We start from the raw sequence: 16,145 nt of genomic DNA, 5'->3' as shown, positions 1-16,145 counted from the left end.
GAAGACCAAATACTATAGCTATAAATTGTATGAACTTGATCTATATAAATTGAAATGGAAAGAACAAAATTTTCAATTTTTAACTTGTTAGAACTTGTTGATTAATTAGCTATTGTTGTTGGTGGTGATGATGATGATGATGATGATGATGAGCTTGATGATCCATTAGCTATTTCAGTATTAAATATTTTCATGGTTACACATGATTTAGAGTTATACTATGGCCCAGAGGTTCCCAAACTTTTTCAAATTACATCACCCTTAATATCTCAGTCAGTTTTATTCATGGCACCCCTACACCAAAGTAAATACCTAACAGATCTATTTAATATGTACTTAAGTCTGAGAAATAATGTGGTTGGGTTTCACTTAAACATTTTTAAACACCCTATGGGACCTCTATTTTGTAAGCCATGGCTATAGCCATTTTATTACAAAAATGGGTCATTAACAGAGCTATCCTACCACCCAGCAGTTGCACTGCTGGGTATTTACCCTAAAGATACATATGTAGTGATCCAAAAGGGCACGTGCACATGAATGTTTATAGCAGCAATGTCCACAATAGCCCAACCATGGTAAGAGCCTAGATGTCCATCAACAGATGAGTAGATAAAGAAGATGAGGTATATATACACAATGGAATACTATGCAGCCATCAAAAAATGAAATCTTCCCATTTGCAATGATGTGGATGGAACTAGAGCATATTATGCTAAGTGAAATAAGTTAGAGAAACACAATTACCATATGATCTCACTGATATGAGGAATTTAAGAAATAAAACAGAGGATCCTAGGGGAAGGGAGGGAAAAATGAAACAAGATGAAACCAGAGAGGGAGATGAATAGTAAGAGACTTAATCTGAGGAAACAAACTGAGGTTTACTGGAGGGAAAGAGGGTGGGAGGGTTGAGGGGGCCAGGTGATGGACATTGGGGAGGGTATGTGCTATGGTGAGTGCTGTGAGTTATGTAAGACTGATGAATCACAGTCCTGTACCCCTGGAACAAATAATACATTGTATGTTAATTTTTTTAAAAAGGGTAATCAGAAAATCAAAAATAGCTAAGAATTTCACAGTTACTAGTTTGGTAGCATTGTGTATAGATATTACCACATTCATTCATATAGATCTTGTATAGGTGATTATTATATACCATGTTGTCCAAATTTTGCCCAATTTGAATTCTGATTAATGGGGTCTGATTTGAAAGTAAAATTTGAGGAACCTAATTTCACATATCAGGCATTGATAGTTGGGGAAAAATGGAATTGTGTTCTGTATATTCAGTTTAGACCATTTGCCTCCTTTGTAAAATGTTATTTATTTTTGGATATGTGAAATTATTTTTTCCCAAGCCAAACTGTATCTAGCTTTTTAAAGATACGTTTCATGAACAATCGTGGTATTTTAGGCAGTACATGGGCAGATGATTGTTAACAGCATACAACTCTCAAACTCCCTTCTTCAATGGACTACCAACATTAGAAAGCTGCTATAAAAACCCAATGAAGTCTTCATTTGGTGCTCTGAACAGGGAGTTAGAGTGAGGGTTGATATTTCACATTTAGCATGTTGTTTAACAACTTTTCACCACCTGACTCTGGCTTTCAGGAAATGAAATGAAAATGGCAGAATTATCAATTTGAAAATCCACGAGCTAAAAAAGGAACTCTTTTGAGAACCACCATCTCAGTGGTGACTCTGTAAAGTCCGGATTGCCTGACATACTGGGAACTATTTCTTGGGGTCAAGCTCCAGCAGGTCTCTGGGTTTAAGGGAGTCAAGTCTCTGTTGAAGGCAGAGAGAAGAGGACATATAAAAATGAATTTTAGTTTTTCCACACCACCAAAGTGTTTGTGCTAAGGTAGCTAAGGAATCCCTCCTCCTGAGAACCAAGAGGAAGTTTCTCAAAACTAGAAGGGAAAGGTATTTTTCCCTTGTATCAGTCTAGCTTTGAAAATGTTCTATTAGTGACATATGCCATTTCCCCCAAAATAATGAAGTACTCTGTGTGCTAAAAAAACATACCTTAAAAAGAAGTAAAGCAAAATTCTGCATTTTTATAAAACTTGATTAAAAACAGTATTTTGAAGTGCACAGTCACCAGAAGTACACAGTTATCGAAAATGCACACACTTCACTTGGCATCTCCAGCACCTTCAGCTCCTTCAGCATTCTCTGCTTGGTCTGTTGTGGCATCTCTGTTTCCTGCAGGGTTATTCCCATCCTCGCCAGCATCAACTTTCCCCTTTCTCCCTTTGGGTGCCTTCTCACCCTTCTTTGCAGGACTTTGGCTTTGGAGGAGCATGTTTAGCAGATAACCTTGCAGATCTTCTTAATGGCTCATCCTTCATCTTGGTTTTACCTCCTTTAGCATCCCCTTCAGCCTTACTCTTGGGCAACAGCAGCAGGACTTAAGCCCTGGACGGGTTGTGCAGTGGTGCATGGGCTTTAGCTGGTCAGGGGACATTCTTGCCCCTTCTTGTTCACACCGCTCTGTAAAATGATTTTTATGGCATTTATAACTTACTGTGAATGATTAGAAAATAATTTGGGGGGGGGAGAAAGATAGGAGATAGTAGCCTTATTACAATTGGCATCGGGTGGTAAGAGAGAAAGGGCACAGGGACAAGAAAGATACATAGAAGTGGAGCAAAAATAACCCAAGATAAATTTGGATCACTTCTCAACTTTCCAAGAATTAACCTTGATTATGATTGGATAAGTAAACAAAAGAACTAAGTATCAGGCAAGTAGACATACAGACAGATATTTACAGAAAAAGTTGAACAAGCAAGCATTTTGAAATAATTTAAATTCTATTAGTGATCATTCTGATTACTTTAGACATATGGGTTAGATGAATCTCATCAGTTTATTTGTGCCTTTTTAAAATTTGATTCAAAGACTGTTACACAGAGGGTGCCTGGGTGGCTCAGTAAGTTAAGTATCTGCCTTCAGCTCTGGTCATGGTCTCAGGCTCCTGAGATGGAGCCTGGCATCGGGCTTCCCTGCATAGCAGAGAGTCTGCTACTCGATCTCACTCTGCCTCTGTGCTCTCTCTCAAATAAATAAATAAAATCTTTAATCTCTCAAATAAATAAAATCTTTTTTTTTAAAGATTTTATTTATTTGTTTGAGAGAGAGACAGTGAGAGACAACATGAGCGAGGAGAAGGTCAGAGGGAGACACAGATCCCCAATGGAGCTAAGAGCCTGATGCAGGACTCAATCCTGGGACTCCAGGATCATGACCTGAGCTGAAGGCAGTTGCTTAACCAACTGAGCCACCCAGGCGCCCCTCAAATAAATAAAATCTTTAAACAAAAAACAATGAAGACATTACAGACAAGAAGAAACACGTCATTAAGAATAATTAAAGTAGATAATTAGAAAGCTGTGAAGACTGAAAATAGATGGTATATGTCCTAGATTATTTTTGCTTTCAGATCTCAGAGAATTCTTTATATACTGTCTGGAATGTGTAACACAGAAAACTGAGTGATATGAAAACTATTTATTCCCTCTTCTATGCCCATAGGGACTAGCCCTATGGTCACATAAGGACACATACTTATGTGATTTTTTTTTCACCTGTTGCTCATCCTTCATGTCTGTGTCACTTTCATGGTATGTTACAGCTCAAAATAGTATTCTGCCTTCAATAAGCCCATGTGATATACACACATTTCTGAAGGAAATATAAATATCAACACACCTGTACATATAAAATCCTTTTTAACAATGTCATTATTTAGTATAAGTACCATAGTTTATAGTAAAATTCATTTTAAAGGTTTTGACTTTTCATTTTGGGTTTGTATGGTATCATTATTTAAACTTTACATTTGACTCATTATAGCAAACTGATATATAAATTAGTATATTTAAGATATTCCTGAAGATTGGGGCACCTGGGTGGCTCAGTGGGTTAAAGCCTCTGCCTTCGGTCCTGGGATCGAGCCCCACATCAGGCTCTCTGCTCCGCGGGGAGCCTTCTTCCTCCCCTCTCCCTGCCTGCCTCTACTGCCTACTTGTAATCTCTTTCCTTGTGTCAAATAAATAAATAAAATCTTTAAAAAAAAGATATTCCTGAAGATCATCTTTTATTAATTTATTCCAGAAACTTTAGCTATCACGTACTTGCTACAATACTGTGAGGGAAACAAAGACAGTACTGGGAACACTAACAATGCAATGGTTTTCAATTCAGGCCATAAGTGACCATCACCTGAGGAGTTTTTAATCATCACTCCAGACAGAATAACTGGAGTTTTCAACCTGGACATGGGTGTATTTTAAAAGTGTCCAGGTATTTTCATCAAGGTAGAGAATGACTCATTTAATGAGAAGTCTGATCTTCTAAGTTAGAGGTATTCTTAGATTCACTTGCTAATTATTTCTGGTCTTGAGAAAATAAGGATGATACAGTTATAGTATCTGTTCTTTTCCAGTTCAAATCTTGACAATTAAAAGTATTACTGAAATCATATGACTGAAAAAAATGCAACTACATTTCCCCAAACTTAAAGCATAGACATCATAGTGTTCCAAAGCAAATAAGAGAATTCTAGTGATTATAGAATTGATATTCCTTTTCTTCCTTTGCAACTGCCTGCTGGCCCAATTCACACTGTTTCTTCACAAGAGAAGAAAGATGTTTTTAAGCATCCTCCACAGACACAAAAAAATACTCTGGCTTTAAGGATGCTGCTGTGAAATAGGGTTTGAGGATAAAATCCCCAACAAAGCTATCTTCTATCCTGCAACAAAAAAGTGTAGCAGTAGCATGTTCTGATGTAGAAAATAGGAAATAATCTATTAAAGCTTTACCCAGAGGTAATCTGTTATTGGGTCACTTATAGAGCTTAATTTTAAAAATAGTTTTATTTATGTTGCACTGATACGTCTACATATTCTGTTATTTATTTTGGCAAGGATAAAATTGTAAACCTATAATGATATTTTGTCAAAATAATCAATTTATAAAATACACAAAAACATAAAAATAAAATCATCTTAATTTTTGCTTTAATTACTTTCTATTAATGTATCTTTAATCACAGGACAATTTGGATTGTAGAAAATATAAAGAAGATAACAGAGATCACCCATAATTCCACACCGAAATAATCTATATTTACCAAATATATTTACCAAATCTATACCAAATAATAATTTGGTATTATTACTTCATAATTTTATTTCTTCTAAATACGCAGTAATGCTACCTAAAAACTTGTAAAATTTTTTTTTTCAGTTCTGAAATTCTGTCCTCTAGAAGATAAATTAGTTTAACACATTTATTTATTTATTTATTTATTTATTTATTTATTTTAAGATTTTTTTAATTTATTTGTCAGAGAGAGAGAGCGCGCGAACACAGGCAGACAGAATGGCAGGCAGAGGGAGAAGCAGACTCCCTGCCGAGCAAGTAGCCCGATGTGGGACTCGATCCCAGGACGCTGGGATCATGACTTGAGCCGAAGGCATCTGCTTAACCAACTGAGCCACCCAGGCGTCCCAGTTTAACCCATTTATATTTATTGTAATTTATTGTAAGCCTTGATGTATTTCTAAAACTTTGTCTTAAAGTTTTACTGCCAATATTTTTTCCCCTCTTCTCTATCCCTTCCTACCTTCTATTCAGTTGAGAACCTATTGTATACCTTGCATTTTTGAGGTTATAATCTATTTTATTTAGTCCTGCTTTTTTACATAAAAGTAAAGTTTTTTGTGATTATGATTTTGATTATTATGATGCATAATTTTAAAGCCTCCGTGATAATTTATCATTTTACTTAATTATGACATAAATAACTACAGTTATTTTATTAGAATAACATTCTTATGGAGAATCACTGTATCAAAATATCTGAGCTTTTTAAAAACCTCTAATGCATATTACCAAATTATTTTCTCAAAAGATTGTCTTGGTTACTGTTACCTGTAGTGATATTAGAAAATATTAATCATTGCATCCATACTGTCAATGAATATTAATTTTAATGCTGTAAAAATCAATAGCATTTCTTAAAATGCTATTTTGTTAAAATTTCTTAAGTATTTCTTAAAACTTGCATTTTTTTGTTTATTTTTTAATCATTAATTTTTTCTTTCATGTATCTAATCATGTCTTTTATCAATTTATCTATTGTGATCTTAGTATATTTTTCACATCTGTTGCTTCAAGCTCTGTATAGCTATGTCTATAATCTTTTTTGAAGTTTTCCCAGTTTATAGTTTAACTTTTAAATTCACTAATAATTTTTAGGATATCCAATTTAAAAATTCTCCTTTGTGTTTTCTTTTATTCAAAGATTGGTATATGTTTTTTCCTTTTCCTATTTGTTTTTCTTTAGTGGGTTTGATTTTTTACATTTCAACCTTTAATTCATCTCAGTTTATATTGATTGGGTTCAAATCTTAGTTCCCCTTTGTAATAACATCCTTATCTTTGGCAAATTGCTTAATCTATGTGCCTCAGTTATGTCATCTCTGAAATGAACACAAAGAAAGCGTCTGTATCACAGCATAATTGTGAGGGGTAAACAACATAATATATATCTAAAGTGTATGGCACATAGTAAATGCCCAGGAAATGTTACCTATTATTGAATCTGTTTATTCTTGGAAGAACATCACACTTTATTTATTTCTGGAAAGATCTTATTTATTTACTTGGCAGAGAGAGACCCAGCGAGAGAGCGAACTCAAGCAGGGGGAGTGGGAGAAGGAGAAGCAGGCTTCCCGCTGAGCAGGGAGCCTGATGTGGTTGGATCCCAGGATACTGGGATCATGACCTGAGTCAAAGGCAGATGCCTAATGACTGAGCCACCCAGGTGCCCCAAGCATCACACTTTAATTTATGGAGCTTTATTTTATGGTTTTCTATCTGCTGGGATTTTTCTCATTTTATTAGTCTTGGGAAAGAATTTGGCACAGTTTTCAAGCACCTGAACTCTAGGGCTGAACTGTTTGGGTATAAATCCCAGCATCCAAACTAATTAACTATATGACCTTGGGTAAAATTACTTTACATATTTGTTTTTAATTTATCTATAAAATTGAGATATTTATGTCATTTGGCTCAGAGGTTTACTGTGAGGATTAAATACATTAAAGTAGTTAGTGATAAGTGTGTTTCTATCATGAGCTATTATTTGTTTCAAAATGTTCTTAATGTCATTTTCACCAATTTTTATCCTCAAATGAAATTGAGACCTATTCTGTCAAGTTTAGAGAGATCCCATTTCTATTTTGATTGCAAGTATGATGCTTTGGAAAAATTAATAATATTGAGTCTTTTTACCAAGGAAAAGCTGTATTTCTCCAATTTTTCAATGCTGCTTTTAGATATATCAGTAAATAATTACAGTTTTTAAAATTTTTTTCACACTATTCAGAGTACTACTCAGCAATTGTGTTTAATGTTGTACATAAGGGCTTTATTTTTCTTAGTTTTAAGTATTGTTAATACACAAGAAAGCCATTGTTTGGTTTATATTTATCTTCTGTATAGCCACTTTTGCTCTTAATTTTCGTATTTCATTTAAATCCATTTTCTTTCCTATTCTTGTATATAATCACATAGTAAGCAAATAATAGTTTTGCCTCCTCTTTCCTAATTGTTTAAAATCTGAGTTTTTACTTCATTTTGTACTTTATTTACATAAGCCTCCAGAGTAATGCTGAATTCATGTATTTAAGAGATATTCGGTGGCTGTTTTCCATGTTTCAGGTTCCATGGAAAGCACTTGATAAGCACTTGATAAACTGGGACTGCACAGCCATGGGAACTGTCCATACAGAACTTTAAAACTAGTTCATAGTCTTCACATAGTATCTATCAAATGTTGTGTGTGAGTTTGCATAATTTGGAGATGATGTTAAATAGCTTTCATTACATTATCAGAAAGAATTTATAGCCATAAAAGGATGGAATAATTAGTCTCAATTCGTGGTGACAAATTTAAGCCTTATTTATATTCTGATTAACTTTACTTAATAATGATTTAAATGTTCTTATTCTCTATTATAGACTTTTTATATTTGAAAGCAATGTGGTTGTATTATCAATTTCCTTAATGTATTCATATTTTTAAAAGAATCCACATTCAAAAAAATCAGTTATTACTTTTCCATAGGAATCTGTTAAATAACTACACATTATAAAAAAAGACTCTTTATAGATACATTAGTTTAAATTTTAGAAAACAGTATTTTGAGTGTTAAAAGACAATATTGAAGACACAATTCAAGTTGCAACTTAGTCATCCATGGTTTCTAAGAAACATAGGAATAGATTGGGTCATGGTTTGCTATCTTAACTTGTGATTATTTATTGTAGACTAAAGATTAGATATTTAAAGAAATGTGCTTAAGTGAAAAATAAATATGCTTGTGTATGTTTGTTTATTTGTTCTTTTGCCAGCGATTTTCTTTGCACATTTCTATTTCTTTATTATTAGGGAAGACAGCAAGTACAATGTCTACAGGAGCACTTTATCTGTTCAGTATACAGAGTAGGAGTCTTGCCAGATGGCTAGCTCTATACAAACAAAGCAAAGTTGAACAATGTGAGAGATGCCCACTCTTGTGGACAAAGAACAAGCCTCACTCCCCAACTGCCTCTCACTTTACCCTACAATAGCATGCCTGTAAGTATACAGTCCTGGAGCAGCAGAGCAGTTTCTTCATGGAGCCAGTCATTGCAAATCCTTAAAAGTATTTTGAATGGAGCTATAAAAACTTAAAGCATTGAACATTGCCTTCTCAAGTTATTATCTGTAAGGGTTCAATCTGCTATCTCAGCAAATTCACTTTCCATCTGTTCACGTAATTTATTTACAAATAAACTAGGGAGATTCTTTAAAAGTTGGTTAAAAAGTTGGTGAGAAGTGGCTAGACTTGTAATTGGAATCACTGACCCTCATTGAGTGGATTTTAGCCACAATGTGAAGAGGGAAAGACAGATAGTGGATGCCATGAGTGATTTAAAACAAAATGAAATTACCAAGACAGTTAAATATGACTGTACAATTAGAATGTGATTGAGGAAAGGGAACGGGGCAACAGGTATGTTCTTTCTTCTTTATTCAGTCTTCAGTTTATCTCTTCAGGTATGGTACAGTATTACATAATTATTATTTTAGGTCAATGAAATAATTATATTCTCAAGGCATTTGTTAATTTATCCATTCAAGGATTTAAAAAGTGTTAATTCAACATTTCCTGTATAAAGGCATGTGATAGATTCTGGAGTTTTCCCTTTTGAAGCTTATAGACCAATGGGGGCATCATGCATTGATAATTATTTAACCATAAAATGCAATACTTACAATGAGGGAAAGGCACAGGGAACTATGAAAGTGCAATAGGAAAACCATTATTTCACTTGTGGATTGAGAGACAGCTTCTCTAAGGAATGTTTAGGTTCCACTCTGAGAAATCCATGAGTCAGACATAGAAAAGCCTGTGATAGACAAGCAGGAATTAGACAAAGCAGAACCTTGTGGACCACATTTTAACACATAATAACACATTTTATTATCATTATAATTATTATTATTATTATTTTAAATTTAGTTGGCCATAAATAGAGGAGGACCATATCATATTCCTATTATTAAAAGGCACTGTAACTTCAGTTTGAGAATATTAAAAAGATCTGAGATGAATTGTGGCGATGATTGCACCACAATGTGAGTATTCTTAATGCCACAGAACTGTACAGTTAAAAATGGTTAAAATGGTAAATATTGTGATATACATATTTTACCACAATAACAAAAGAAATATACTCAATCTCTCTGAAAATATGCCCTCACGTGGATAATTATATTAACCATTGCAGTGCATTATGACGGTATTAGGAGAGGGAATTCATGTAGAGAGCTTGTCAGATACCCTGGCAGAGTTGAACTGTTATATGTATATTCCAATGATGAGAAAAATGAAAATGAGCACTGTGCTGTGGACGAAGATGTTAGGATCCAAGGACCATCATATATTATCATTGGCAAGTAGTGTTAACTGCTTAACTTCATTTTCTTGATTTGTTGATTGAGATGAAAAGCAGTTACCTCTAGGTTATTTTGAAGGTAAAATATATGTAAAATATATCTGTCCAGTATCTGGAATGTAGTAGGTGTTCAACAAATAAGTAATTTCTTTTACGGGAGCACTACTCACGGGATATCAATCCCTAAAACTTCACAAAAATTATCAATAAAAGTCAAATACAAATATATCCATTGTAAATTCTAAGAGTGATAAAGATCCTGGACTAATCCTGAAGTCATCTGTTGGGAGAGTGAAGGCTGGATCAGATGCTATAGGTATGTTTAATTTTGTAAGAAATTATCAACCTGTCTTTGGAAGTAGCTCTACCATTTTTACATTCCCACGAGGACTGAAGAAGATTTCCAGTTGTTCCAGGCTCCTCACCAGCGTTTGGTGTTGCCAGTGTTCTGGATTTGAGCCATTCTAATAGATGTGTAGTGATATTTTTTGTTTTGGTTTGCAATTCCCCAGTGACATGTGATATTGAACGTCTTTTCATATGCTTATTTGCCATCTGTATATCTTCAGTGATGATGTGTCTATTCAGATCTTTTGCCGTTTTTTAATTGGGTTGTTTTCTTGTTGAGTTTTAAGAGTTTTTTGTATATTTTAGATACTAGTTCTTTATCAAATATATCTTTTTTTTTAAGATTTTATTTATTTATTTGACAGAGAAAGATCACAAGTAGGCAGAGAGGCAGGCAGAGAGAGAGAGAGAGAGAGGAAAGCAGGCTCCCTGCTGAGCAGAGAGCCCGATGCGGGACTCGATCCCAGGACCCTGAGATCATGACCTGAGCCGAAGGCAGCGGCTTAACCCACTGAGCCACCCAGGTGCCCCTCAAATATATCTTTTGCAGATATTTTCTCCCATTCTGTGACTTGCTTTTTAGTTCTCTTGATACAGTCTTTTGCAGAGCAGGAGCTTTTAATTTTAATGAAGTCCAGTTTATTAATTATTTTCTCCATGGAATGTGCCTTTATGCTTTTGGTGTTGTATGTACACAATGTCACCTAGGTTTTTCCTACATTACTTTCTAGTTTTGCAGTTTTACATTTTACATTTAGATTTGTGATCTATTTTCTGAAGAGTGTAAAGTCCATGTCTAAAGTCATATTTTGTTCCAGGAACATTTGTTGAAAAGGTGATCTTTGCTCCATTGTACTGCCTTTGCTCCTTTGTCAAAGATCAGTTGACTATATTTAAGTGGATCTATTTTTGAGCTCTCTATTCTGTTCCATTGATCTATTTTTCTTTTGCCAGTATCACTCTATCTTGTTTACTATAGCATTACAGTAAGTCTTGAAGTCAGGTAGTGTCAGCCCTCTGCCTTTGTTATTCTCCTTTAATATTGTGTTGTTGATTCTGGTTCTGTTACCTCTCCATCTAAACTTTAGAAATGGTTTGTCAACAACAAAATAACATAGATAAATTGCTGGGAATTTGATTAGGATTGTATTGAATCTATTGATCAAGTTGGGAAGAACTGGTATGTTGATAATGTTGAATATTCTACCTTTTCAGCTTTGCATGAAAATTTGCTAAGGCTGTCTGGGTGGCTCCATCAGTTAAATGTTTGCCTTCGGCTCAGGTCATGATCCCAGGTGCTGGGATCGAGCCCCACGTCGGGCTCACTGTCAGCAGTGAGTCCTCTTCTCCCTCTTCCTCTGCCTCTCCCCCAACTCATGCTTTCTCTCTCTCAAATAAATAAATAAAATGTTTAAAAAAAGAAAATTTGCTAAAATACTTGTTTAATGAAAGAATAAATTGAACTCTTCCATACCGTAGCCATATCTCAAGAGTTTGTGCTCTATCTGCAGCTTAGTCCTAGTCAAAAAACCAGCTGGCTGATAAAGTTAAAGATGTAACACTGAGAAGTTGCCTCTTCGCATTAGGCCTGTCTGAAGATAAAGGATGCAAAGATTAGACAGATGCAATTAGTAGAAGGTGGCAGGAAGGACATAACTACAGTGTAGCTGAGCTTATAGGTTAAAAAAACTATGCCACTATGTATGCCCTAAAGATGCTGTGATCAATGGGGGTTTTCAGCTTTATAAAATAATATATATGTTTCCTGGAAACAAACTGAGGGTTACAGAAGGGTGGGGGTAATTAATTGCCTAATCTTTTTTTTTTTTCCACCTTAACTGTGGAGATCTTTTTTTTTTATTTTTTAAGATTTTATTTATTTTTTTGAGAGAGAGAGAGCGAGATCACAAGCAGGCAAGCAGAGAAAGGAGGAAGCAGGCTCCCGCCAAGCACAGAGCCAATGCAGGGCTCGATCCCAGGACCCTGAGATCATGACCTGAGCTGAAGGCAGAGACTTATTAACCTGCTGAGCCACCCAGGCCCCCCAACTGTGGAGGTCTTTATATCATTTCTGTATAGTCTTGAAAGAAGTTTAATTTTCAAGCTAAATAAAAATTGCTTAAAATGTCAATGATTTAGGATTTGGGGATAGAAATATGGATGTATTGAATTCAACCCTGATACTTTATTGAATAAGACTAAAAGTCTTTTAATAACCTTAATAAGTCTTATGCATTCAAAATTAGCTCACAAAAATAAGGCTGAGTTACTGCATTCTCAAACCTATGACTTTCTAACAACTTTAAGAAACTGAAACTACAGTAGTGATATTCCTTAAATCTTTGAAACACCAAGCAAGATTTTTAAAAATCTGTTTTAATTCAGCAAGAATTTTTGAGCAAAAGCCAAAAGTATTTCTTCTAAACTCATAGAAACTTGAATAAAGTAAATAATTCTGGCAATTAAGCAAAAGTCTGCAGGGCCCCTGCCAATAGATACAGCTGTCACTGCTTTCTTCCCTTGTTTTAGGTTTTTAGTTAGTGAGCGGGCCATGATAGGGGAAAAATCATTTCAAGTTTGTATTTCTGCTATTTTTTAAAATTTCCTTTTCATTTTTCCATTGCATAAAACAAACTGACTTGGGAGTTATACCTGTTAGCAAGCTTCAAATATTATCTCTATGCAGACTTTCAGATACCTATTCCCAACCCCAACACCTTCCATATTCTGGTCTCATTTTTTCAGATGTTTACTTGGTAGCTCTGCTTAGATACATAATAGGAAACTGAAACCTATTATATATTCAAAACTAAATCTCTAGTCAACTTCCTTTTTCACCAAAACCCTGCTTCCCCTTTGCCAAGTGGCAGTGTCTTCCAAATGGGCAATGGGCAAGCCAAGAGGTGAGAACTCAGCCCTGACCTCCCTCCTTTTCCTCACAGTTCCAGAGTCCCCTTGAAACTAAGAACCATAGATCTTGGGTTTGTTGAATCTAAGGACCTAACACAGGGTATATGATAGACCCTTAAATATTTTTAAACAAATGAAATTTCCTATATAACCGTTTCTACATTTGCTAACTAAATTACTCATTTTATGTATCTATAGTGCAAATTATATTGGCAACTGCAGAATGTTAGAGAATCCATTAGATCTTGGAAGAGAAATGATGTTGTATCATTCCTCCTATTTGCAGAAATGCATGAAATTATACTAAACCAGTGTTAACTGTTTAATAGTGAATCTTGTGCTTAAAGGCTTCTAACTGAAGGCAGTTACATAGCCTTTCACATATGTGGTGCTTTTCCTTTTAATTATCAATTTTCTTCTATGACATATCTTCAATGGGATTAAGTACATATACCCCCACTCACATGCACACACATGTATTTATTGATCACATAAGGTGCAAAGTATTTAAACCCCCATAGAAATATGAAAATATGTATAAGTCATGTTCTTTTTCCTCAATAACTTCTAATCTAGATAGGGGTGAAGAAGAACTAATACAGGGCACCTGGGTGGCTCAGTGGGTTAAGCTCAGAGGCTTAAGGGTTAAGCTCTGCCATCGGCTCAGGTTATGGTCCCAGAGTCCTGGGATCGAGCCCTGCATCGGGCTCTCTGTGAAGCAGGAAGCCTGCTTCCCTTCCTCTCTCTGCCTGCCTCTCTGCTTACCTGTGATGTATGTCTCAAATAAATAAAATCTTAAAAAAAAAAAAGAACTAATACAGGTGTCTTGTGTACATTTTTCATATAATTCTTACAAGTACATATTAGTATTCCCATTTGCCAATTGCAGAGATAACTTGCCAAATGAAATAGTCATATGGAAGAATTCTGACTACATATACACTTTTGTATTTTAATCTCATTGCCTTTTGATAATATAAATATCTTAAAATGCTCTTACCATATGCCCAGACCAGACTTTCCAGGACAGTTTTATAATCAGATGTTCTGCTGTACTTTCCCTCATAAGCCATCAAGACCTGTCAAAATACCAAATTTTGGCAAACAAACCACGTCTCCAAAATAATTTTTTTCTCAACCCCTGAAATTGTCTTCAAATACGTTTTGTAATAAAGTGTCCCTATATTCAGTTGAAATTGGCTTTGCATTTGAAAGATAAGCAAGAACCTTATAATAAGGAATCCATGAGTGAGTCAAACAAATCACTCCATGATTTTATTTATTTATTTTTAAGAATTTTCTTTACTTATTTGACAGAGAGAAAGAGCACAAGAGAGAGAACACAAACAGGCAGAGCAGGCAGAGGGAGAACCAGGCTCCCCACCTAGCAGGGGGCCTGATGCAGTACTCGATCCCAGGATTCTGGGATCACAACCTGAGTTAAAGGCAGATACATAACTGATTGAGCCACCCAGGGACCCCTCACTTAATGATTTTAGAAAATGGGGAAAACCTCATACGAGTTTACCAGAGGATAGACTTTCCTATAAAGATAAATCTTGATCTACGTCTTGAAATATAGAAGAGATTTGTTTTCTCCTCCATAAACTGAGGTTAATAATAATAACTACATGGTTGGTTCATATGAATATTACTTAATACTTAAGCTTCTAGAACAGAGCCTGGCTTGCCAGTTGAGAGATGATGGAGTGTGTTTTTCTGTTAACTATTAAACTAAGGACCATTTAATTAATTTTTAATGTCTATGATATTTCTAGTGGTAATTATAGAATATATGATATTATTCTAAAGTATAAAATAGACAATATAATAATTGTAATTTCTATAACCTAGTATAATATATAGTATAACATATAAAATACTCAATAGATATTTGTTGAATGAATTATGAAATTATGGTGTATCATTGACAAATTTTAAGGCAGAGAGTATAAGAGAGTTAACTTTTTTGAAGATCAAATTAAATTTTGTATTATTCACTGAGTTTCAGATATATGTATACATGTTCATTAAAAAAATAAACTTATGGCACAAGTTAGTCCTGGTAACAGGGATCGGGTATAGATTCAGTGAGAGTGCTCTGATTCTTGTGCCTAACTAGTCTTTAAAAGTTTCTGAAATTGGACCATTTCCTTACACCACACACAAAAAATAGACTCAAAATGGATGAAGGACCTCAATGCGCTAAAGGAATCCATCAAAATCCTTGAGGAGAACACAGGCAGCAACCTCTTTGACCTCAGCCGCAGCAACATCCTCCTAGGAACAACGCCAAAGGCAAGGGAAGCAAGGGCAAAAATGAACTATTGGGATTTCATCAAGATCAAAAGCTTTTGCACAGCAAAGGAAACAGTTCACAAAATCAAAAGACAACTGACAGAATGGGAGAAGATATTTGCAAACGACATATCAGATAAAGGACTAGTGTCCAGAATCTATAAAGAACTTAGCAAACTCAACACCCAAAGAACAAATAATCCAATCAAGAAATGGGCAGAGGACATGAGCAGACATTTCTGCAAAGAAGACATCCAGATGGCCAACAGACACATGAAAAAGTGCTCCATATTACTCGGCATCAGGGAAATACAAATCAAAACCACAATGCGATATCACCTCACACCAGTCAGAATGGCTAAAATCAACAAGTCAGGAAATGACAGATGCTGGCGAGGATGCGGAGAAAGGGGAACCCTCCTACACTGTTGGTGGGAATGCAAGCTGGTGCAACCTCTCTGGAAAACAGCATGGAGGTTCCTCAAAATGTTGAAAGTAGAACTGCCCTATGACCCAGCAATTGCACTATTGGGCATTTACCCTAAAGATACAAATGTAGT

The 16,145-nt window shown here is 35.1% G+C and overlaps 1 protein-coding gene and 1 pseudogene across 4 annotated transcripts in view; one reads left to right on the top strand and one right to left on the bottom strand.

The window, feature by feature from the left end:
- CNTN1 (contactin 1) overlaps window positions 1-16,145 on the top strand; it is a 357,489-nt gene that overhangs the window by 171,441 nt on the left and 169,903 nt on the right. The gene's annotated exons all lie outside the window — the stretch shown is intronic.
- Window positions 2,144-14,360, bottom strand: LOC123390021 (annotated as a pseudogene).

This window comes from Mustela putorius, unplaced genomic scaffold (genome assembly GCF_011764305.1).
Source record: "Mustela putorius furo isolate JIRA1106 unplaced genomic scaffold, ASM1176430v1.1 tig00537227_pilon_pilon_pilon, whole genome shotgun sequence".
Lineage (NCBI taxonomy): Eukaryota > Metazoa > Chordata > Mammalia > Carnivora > Mustelidae > Mustela > Mustela putorius.
The sequence above is the reverse complement of the archived record's forward strand: the minus strand, read 5'-3'. Positions and strand labels throughout refer to the sequence as shown.